Raw genomic sequence first — 10,156 nt, forward strand, 5'->3', positions numbered from 1 at the left:
AATAAGGCTGCTGCTTAAAAGTTGACAAATGCGTTAAACATAAACATTGTCCCCTGATGCAAACACTACTGGCATAAATAACCAAGAGATTTGCTGTGTATCTGTATGTTGTTTGAGTGTTATTGTTTGGGATGTTAGTACTGGATCATCTTATGTAGAAAAATCCCATGGACTTGATAAAGTGTATGTCTCTACATTGCAATTAATTGCGTATGTTTTCAGTAAAAAGATTTGCAGGCTCAATGAAGGTGAGCTTAAAATTCTAGAATCTATGCCACTGTTATCTATAAAGCTCACCTGATACTTGTCTTATCTAAGAAAAAATTGTTTTAAAGTACCTAAGTGACACAGTGGTGAGTGATCCAACTTTGAGTGTAGTTAATGATACACTATTTAAAAAAAAAATTGGCAATCCAACCACTCAGAGAGAATAATCTAGGAGAAGAAGAAAAAAATAAACTAAAAGTAAACAAAATGAAGTAAATATGAAGAGCAGAAGTCAATAAAATAGAAAATAAACAATAGAGAATAGGACAAAGATACTCAGTAAATGTTATATTTATTAAGTCATAATAATGAAGAGTAAATAGGAGCTATTGGACCTTCAATGCTGAGGAAATCTCTTCTTGTTAACGAGTGACTGTTAGGAAAAATCTTAAAAATTGTTTTCAAATAATATACCAAGCTTTGTTACATAAACAGTTAAGTAGAGCAAGTATTAATTACCAACCAGTGGATAGGAATCACCCTGCAAAACATTAGAAAATTCTCTGAAAGGTTCAGAAAACAATATTGGAATCTGTATCTTGATTAAAATCTCCCTGGGAGAAAGGGTGCAAATATGGAAGACCCAGGGAGACCTATTACTGTCCGTTATCTAGGCTATCAGCATAAGGAACTGTCCAGACAATAAGTGCTGGCTGTTATCAAGAACTCCAAGTTTACAACAAAATAACATTAAAAATACCTCAGTGTGTTGGCAGTTGATAGGGGTTAGATAATAGAAAGGGAAATACTAAAGGTCCAAAAGCTGAGAAAAAAATATGCTATAGCAGAATTTTAATGCCTATTTTAGCTTTAATACCTGTTATTCAAATGAAGATATTTGTGAGCCCATGTCTGAGCAGGTGAAGGCAGAGTTGCTCTGGATGAAGAGAGGCTGGGGCATCAGGGTCCTGTCTTCTCTGTGCCACTGTCCCTGCCAGGAGGTTCTAGGCAGCACAGTCTGAGAACTTCTGTTCTACAGAAAGGAGGAAACGATGAATGCAAAAGTACAGATGGAAGTGTTACCTAGGTATAGAAAAGAAATATTTTTACAACTGAGAGGAGCCAAAGAAGAGAGAGATGAGAATTGAAAATGCACTGAATACATTGCTTTTAAGCAGTATTTTACATATGGTGGAATGTTAGTGTAACCACAGACCACAGGGGAGATATTTTTGGACAGGACACTATTTTAAGGGACATCACCTAAGATAACACTATGAAAGAAACTGCCTACATTAGGAATATGTAGGATCTGCTATGTAAAATTAGCTCTGAGGTGTCCAGAAGAAGTTAATCATGCTATGTAGTGTTTTATAAGCATCTACTTGGAATCAGGAAGATCTGAGTATAAATTGATTAATAACTGTGTAACTGTGATTAATTTGCTCAAAATTATCATTTATAAAATATATAATTAAATTTAACTCATGGGGTTGTTGTTAGAATAAAACTTAATATGATTCCTGAGAAACACTAAGTATTCAATAAATGCTAGTATTTACTAAATGAAAATGTTACTGCTGGGTCAGTAAATAGGTAACTTTAGTTACCTTCAACTAGAATTAGAAGGAGCAGGCTATCCCTGCAGAAACAGGCAAGAGAACCATGTTATCTCAGGCAGAAATTATAAATACGCATATATAGTACACACATATAAATATATAGGCAAACATATATACACACACATATATATATACACATATGACATATATAGAGAATCTGTTGTATCTGTTAATAATCCAGAAGTTTTTACATGGGTTTATAAGTAAAATTCAAGGGAAACAGAAAAAAGCAGAAAGAGTTTTAGGAAACAGTTTGGTAAAGGGTAAGAACTATAGTTAGCCCTGGTTGTACTGTATTTCTTATTTCTGAAAACATCTTACATGAAAAATTCTTAAAAGCTCTGACTAATTATTTCATTTCGGTGAGTTCAAGAAAAGGAGAAAGAAGATAGTGGTTGGTGAGTATAGGGAATTTTTCACAGAACATTGGTATTAATCCTACTCTAGGAAAAAGAGAAGTAAAAAAAATAGTTGCAAGTTTACATGTTGAGTATGTTTTATTTAAAAATGAATAAGGTCTGGTTGGCAAAATGTTTTGATAGTTCAAGTGAAATAGTTGAATCAATATTTCCCTATTTACAGGGATGTAAGAAGAAATGAGATAAAGAAGGTCAAAGTTCTACTTCTGCTGTAATTGCCTTGAGGAAGTGGAACTATTTATAAGAAGGCCTGGTGGGGTGCGGTGGCTCACGCCTGTAATTCCAGCACTTTGGGAGGCTGAGGCGGGGGAATCACAAGCTCAAGAGATCGAGACCATCCTGGCCAGCATGGTGAAACCCCGTCTGTACTAAAAGTACAAAAATTAGCTGAGCGTGGTGGCGGGTGCCTGTAGTCCCAGCTACTCGGGAGGCTGAGGCAGGAGAAACACTTGAACCCGGGAGGCAGAGGTTGCAGTGAGCAGAGATCTTGCCACTGCACTCCAACCTGGGTGACAGAGCAAGACTCTGTCTCAAAAAAAGAAAAAAAAAAAAAAAAAAGAAAAGAATTAAAGACAATAATAATTTTCTTTTACTTTAAGTTCTGGGATACATGTGCAGAATGTGCAGGTTTGTTTCATAGGTATACATGTGCCATGGTGGTTTATTACACCTATAACCCAACATCTAGGTTTTAAGCCCTGCATGCATAAGGTATTTATCCTAATGCTCTCCCTCCCCTTTTCCCCTTTCCCTCTGACAGGCCCCGGTGTGTGATGTTCCCCTCCCTGCATCCATTTGTTCTCATTGTTCAACTCACACTTATGAGTGAGAACATGTGGTGTTTGGTTTTCTGTTCCTGTGTGAGTTTGCTGAGAATGATGGTTTCCAGCTCCATCCTTGTCCCGGCAAAGGACACGAACTCATCCTTTTTTATGGCTGCATAGTATTATATGGTGTATATGTGCTGCATTTTCACTATCCAGTCTATCATTGATGGGCATTTGGGTTGGTTCCAAGTTTTTGCTATTGTGAATAGTGCTGCAAAAAACATACGTGTGCATGTGTCTTTATAGTAGAATGATTTATAATCCTTTGGGTATATACCCAGTAATAGGATTGCTGAGTCAAATGGTATTTCTGGTTCTAGATCCTTGAGGAATTGCCACACTGTCTTCTACAATGGTTGAACTAATTTACACTCCTACCAACAGTGTAAAAGCATTCCTATTTCTCTACATCCTTGCCAACATCTGTTGTTTCCTGCCTTTTTAATGATCACCATTCTAACTGGCATGAGATGGTACCTCATTGTGGTTTTGATTTGCATTTCTCTAATGACCAGTGATGATGGCTTTTTTTTTCATATGTCTGTTGGCCACATAAATGTCTTCTTTTGAGAAGTGTCTGTTCATATCCTTCACCCACCAATATTTTTTATTACATCCAAAATGCAACTTTTGAGCATAATATTAAGCCAAGTTAAATTATTTGAGCATGGTATTTAAGCATGGTATTAACCATTATCATGGTTATTTGAACATGATACTAAATCAAGTTAAATTCTTCCTGAATCTTAGTGCAAAAGCACTATGAATTTTTTGATAAAGACAAATTTATCATAAACATCAAGATGAAAAAACATTTGAAATATCCATCAAATTTTTCCATCCCATTATTATGAATGCCATCTCTGTTTTTGAAGAAATACCTTTCTTTTATTCTTGCTCTTTCACACATGTATTATGTTTCCAAGTAAGTAATCTTATTTGTTACTCCATTATATAGACTACTTTAAAATAATCAAAAGGTCCTCACAGCCACCTCGTGAGCCAATGGAAGAAGCAAATGTCTCTCGTCCCACCTCTTAAAGAGACACATTTAAACTTGCTACAGTTATGAAAGTTTCCAATAGTAATTTAACACTTTTGAAGCACTTTTGAAAGACAATTTCTAAATGTCATACGTTTTATTTCATTAACTTTATTAAAATTCTAATTAATAGAAAATCTTTGGTATATGAATTTGTTAGCAACTGATTAGGTCATCCAACTTTAAACAAACCATGTCTGTTTTCTTTCCACCAAAATCGGCTTCTCTAATCTAATTGCCTGCCTATTTAAGTAATGAAATTTCTCATAAATGATGTCAAATTGCTTCTTGAAAGATAAATTATTATCCTATTCAATTACAAAAAAAATTTTGTGCCAGTACTCTAGATTTGTTGATGGTTTTAAACTCGTATTTTTGCCTAATTAGATGTTTATTTTTTGAAGTTATTTGAGAAGTTCACTTGCTTTTGTTTCTGCATTTATTTTGCCATTTAACAAGGCATTTACTTGAACTAAATGTATCTTAAAATTATCCTTCTTGTTAAAATACATCTAATATTACAATCCAAATCTTCTATAGTGGCACAAGCAATATGCAAAATCTATGATATTAAGAAACAAACGTGTTCAATATGTGCTGAATACTATAATCCTCTGCTAAACACTTTATATGATTTGTTTTAACCTTATAATCCTTTTATTGCTAATAAAAAATAACAGAAATGGCAATGTGCTATTAGCACACGAAAGCAAATAGAACTATATACATACACATATACAGATATATGTATATATGAATATGAATATACATATTAAAAAATCCAAAAACCCCATATATATATTTAAAATCCCAAGTATTTGACTATCCCTTTCCTGCTTCCCAAAACAATGACAAATACCATCATGTATACACCTAGAGATGTATAATTCTTAAAAGAATTCCCTTAGAAAGCCATACAGTTATTCCAATAATATCCCTTTGCTTAGCATATTTTTCTGACATCATTTTGTGACTGGCCTTTAGAATCACCTTATAAATTACACAGGCAAAGCTGTTCTATTATTTTGAATTGACATCCTGTTTACACAAATCCGTATTGTCTAGTTAATGAACTACTTTCTTTTCAGATCTTTGGTTCAAAACAAAGTTTAGGTTTTATAAGAATGAGAATCCACCTTCAAGTGGACACACTTTGTGGCAATTAAAGGTACTTATGATGAGAAGCATGTTTTGAAAGCGTGATGGTGTGTATTTATTTTGTTTTGTTTTTAATAGAAAGGAAGCAAAGCATAATGGTTAAGAATATGAACTGAGAAGTCAAGCCCAAATTCTAGATGTTGTTTTGTCACTTTGACAAGTAACTAATTCCACTGGGTCTCAGTTTCTTCATCTGCAAAATGGAGCCTCTACCAACACCTTACAGTTGCCATGAGGGTGCAATAGATTTAACACAGACATATGTCTCCCACAGTGCCATAGGAAGAACCCCATAAAAGACAGATTAGTCTTCCTCATATACTTGTGTGACGGCATAGAACACTAATAAAGACACCTCCGTAATATCTCCCCTTTAGTCTAAAAAAAAATTGTATCTTGCCTGATAGGCTATTTATAATAGCTGATCAGGAGCAAAACAGAGAATAAATACAGAGAGACAGGGAGTTAAAGGTATGAGGTCTGAGGAGTTTAGAGGCATATGGATATTATTAGAGCATAGAAGATTAAGACCAACTGATGGGCAGGGAAGTGAATAAGAGGAAAAGTGGGAGGCTTTAAGACATTTCATTTGAGTCGAGGTGTGGCCTGCATAGAATTTAGGAGATAAATGTTAAAGTCCTCAATTACTTTGTAATTAGTTATTGTGGTATTTATAAACAAAACAAAATAACATGGGTTCATTCCATAATAAATACATTTTTGTTTTTTTGCCTTTCCATCAGTGGTATTAGTGATGACCCAGCCACATTTCTTACTGAATTCTTGTTTGTACTATAGTTGGTATGTTTTTCTCAAGCTAGAGTTTCAAAATTTTCCCAAAGCATTTCTATTGGATATTTTTAAATTTACTTAAAAAAATGTATAAACTTGACCACATAAAGCTTAACTGGTTATAGGTGCTACAACATCCCTGAATTATCAGGTTCACAGAAATTGCTAAAAATCAAGACTATGTACTGTATCAATAGTGTCTTCATTTGAGTTGACATTTCTAGTGTACTGTAAATGATAGTATTACTAATGGCATAAACTTTCATAGCAGTTGGCAACATTTGTATATAATTTAATCTGTCTTTAAAACTTAGCACAACAAAATTACTTTATTTGCAACTTGAATCTGTGATCTCATTCATGTTAATTTGTTTTGTATTCTAACCAAGGAAGCTATTCCAACCCATATGAGATGCTCCTCTCTGGAAATATGGCTGGGGACAGATGGGATATAAATAATATTCTTAGATTATTACATGGATGTTTCAGGAGAATCGCAGAGGAGGAGGTTTGACACAGAGTAATTTAGATCAGATTTTTTTATCATCAGTTTTGGATATTTATAGATAGTAGAGAGAGCAGAATCCTAGGGAAAGGTGATTTTATATAATAATTGTATTTAAAAACATCACACTAGAATTCAAGCGAGGGAAAGATTCTCAGACATTTAAAATGCAGAATTACTAAAAGAGTCTATCTTGTTTGTGGGGCAAATATAGGAGTGTTTACTGTGATGTCAGAAAATATGTATATACATGTATTAAAATTTAATGTTGCAACAATTATAGAAAGACAGTGGTGATGGCAAGATAGCTTTTAAATCTTCATGGATTTTTCCACCAAAAAAAAAAAAAAAAAAAAAAGAAATCCAGAGCAATTGGATAGCAAAACTAAAATCCCAGAGGCAGCATCTCTATAAATCTAAAAAACCCAAATGATTTTACATGGTGTTAATGTCTGAGCAAGAAAAAGCAGAGGGAAGCAGTGGAGAGTCTGATAAACTTGAGGGCAGTAAAACACACAGTAAATGACCAATGTATGTATACCCACTGGGAGAACATACTAAGCCAATTTGAGAACAACAAGTGGAACTGAAATTGTTATACCCACTCCAAAAGTAGGTGCTGCAGGAAATTATACTTAAAAAGAGTAGAACAGTATGAATCTTATGGATCCCAAAAACGATCATCCAAGGCTCCCTGTCTTTCTTTTTTCTCTTTTCTTTCTTTTTTCTATTTTTTATTTTTTATTTTTAGACGGAGTCTGGCTCTGTCACCTAGGCTGGAGTGTAGTGGCGAGCTCTCAGCTCACTGCAAGCTCTACCTCCCGGGTTTACACAGTTCTCCTGCCTCAGCCTCCCGAGTAGCTGGGACTACAGGCACCCGCCACCACACCCAGCTAATTTTGTTGTTGTATTTTTAGTAGAAACGGGGTTTCAGTGTGTTAGCCAGGATAGTCTCGATTTCCTGATCCACCCGCCTCAGCCTCTCAAAGTGCTGGGGTTACAGGCGTGAGCCACTGCGCCTGGCCCCCAAGGCTCCCTTTCATGATGTGGTCCTAAAACGAGGAGACACTGATGGGAATGGAATGCAAACTGGTCAATACTGAGCCAAAAGAGATAAAGGAAAGAGGAGGTCCAGGTAAAACAGAGAACTGAGTCAATAAACATTAGAAAACAAGCTGGGGTGTGTATATATGTGCACGTGTATGTATTCTTAACACTACACAAAAGTCAAGAAGGTGATGCTTTCTAAAGTTAGCTTTTATAAATTCCAACTCTACCTACCTTCTCCCAATAACTCAAAATAATTTTACACACAGAAAAGATAATCTCAAATACTATACAAACACGTTATTCTAAATAGATGAAACTGTAATCCACTATTTGGATACACAATAAGAAATGTAACAAAATGACACAATACTTGAAAAAAATATGTCAGTTAGAAAACTCAGATATTAGGATAGTGTTCAGAAAAAATTAAAAATTAAAAAAGAATATTTCAGAAATAAAGATTGAATTGCAAATAAGCACCATTTAAACATTGCTATTCTCACCTACTTTTTCCAAATAACAAAATATATAATATGTACTATTTCTGTTCAGAACTTATAAGTCTTTTTTCCTCAGTAACCTTAAAGCTCTTTTAGCTCTCAAGATCATTAGAGGCAAGCAAAACCAATCAAGTTTTACATAGCTGTTGTCCTCTATCAATTTTTGGAGGCTTGACAATGATAGCTTAGAAACTTCTGATGAATAGAGTAAATGGTAGAACCAAACAAAAGCTTTCCATTAGAAACTGAAAAAACCAATGGTTTTACATAAGTGAAACCCAAAGGAGAACAAACAACAAATAAATAAAAATTAGAAGCAGAAACAAATAAACAGAACACTAACCATCAATTTTTCTCCTATTCAATTTACCTCGGAGGTTAGTGTTACCCAGAGCCTAAAAAATCCCACATGATGAATATTTTATTTCTGATACATGATTTAACATCTTTAAGTCCACAATACCACTATGTATTTTGCATAATTAAGAAATTCACTTAGGGATGTGACTAGTAAGTACTTTAGCGCTAGTGCTATCTATGCAAAATAGCAAATAGCGTGTGAAGTAATATAGGCATGTATGTGAAATTTAGTTCCACACTAAATCTGACTTCATGCTCAACTATATCAAAAAAGAATTCCCAAACTGCCAATATATTTCATTACAATATTTCTTAATTTACCTTCATCAAGAGTAGGAGCTTTAACTATGAACAATGTTAAATAGCCAAATGTCTCCAATTTTTTTTATCACGTTTTAAAGAAAATTTTATTATCTAAAGTTTTTCATATTCTCTGTGTTGCATGAAGGTAGACACACAAAGAAACAGGAAAAACTATATATGACCATCTATGACATTCTTAGACTTTCTGGTTTGTCCTAAATTTTATTTTTTTCAAAAATAACCCCAACACAAAACAACAACAAAAAACATCACTTTACTTTAGGTCGAAAATTTACTATACAAGGTCCCTTATCACACAAATGTATTTTTTTTCTTTATAACCTTCATTACCAAAAACATGTCTTCATATCCATAGTTTTATTCACATCACTCTCCTCTACTTACTGGTTCCTTACTACCTTGTTTCATAAATAACATTTTGAAGCCCATAATTTAAATTAACTTTTAGATAACATCTGAATTACACAAAATTAACCTGTTTCTCAATAAGAACACATCTTCTTTGACACATTTTATATACACAATTATATATTCACTATGATTTTTATCCTTAAAACCTTAAATTTTAGTGAAACCTAGGAAGCAAGAAATCCTGAACTATCAGATATTAGCATTTTATAGATGAGAAAGATTCCACAATTTTTAGAAACATATTTCCCCATATCATAACCATCTCTTAATTGGAGATGACACAGATATCTAATGAACATCAAAAATAATTTTAAGATTTTAAATTACATAAAAGTTTACCTAAAACATTTATCCCATTTACATGTACTCAAATCTTTCATTTTTAACAGTTTATTGAGATTACTTCTGAAAACTGAGATATTAGACCATGATTTAAAGTTGGTGATTTCCTTGTGAACTATTTTTTAAATAGCTAGTGAACATCAGGAATTTCTCTTGAAGTTCTTGAGAAAGAATCTCAAACTTAAATACGTGGGTATTTTTGCCAATAACTCAGAAGATTCAATTTTTATTAAATGAATACATTCAATTAGTCTTATGTATCAAAAAAATTGGACAAAGATCATTTTCTTGGGCTGGGTTTGTAGCTTTATAACTTTCCGTGCCAAACCCTGATATCTCAAAATATGTAGCAAGGACAAATAGAAAATCCAGATAAAAATGTATACTGACAATTCTGAAGACATTTTTATTTTTATTTTACCAATAATTTAAAAGCCAGTTTGTTTGTTAAGTATTTACTTAAGTCTTGTGAACTTGAAAATCGCTTGGACTTATTTATGAGTGCTCTTTTATCTATAAGCCAATTTGGTAGCCACAACATATAACTCAACAAATGTACATACATAAATACATCCAGACCTGTATACACACACAAAG

Source organism: Mandrillus leucophaeus, unplaced genomic scaffold (genome assembly GCF_000951045.1).
Source record: "Mandrillus leucophaeus isolate KB7577 unplaced genomic scaffold, Mleu.le_1.0 Scaffold763, whole genome shotgun sequence".
NCBI classification, from domain to species: domain Eukaryota; kingdom Metazoa; phylum Chordata; class Mammalia; order Primates; family Cercopithecidae; genus Mandrillus; species Mandrillus leucophaeus.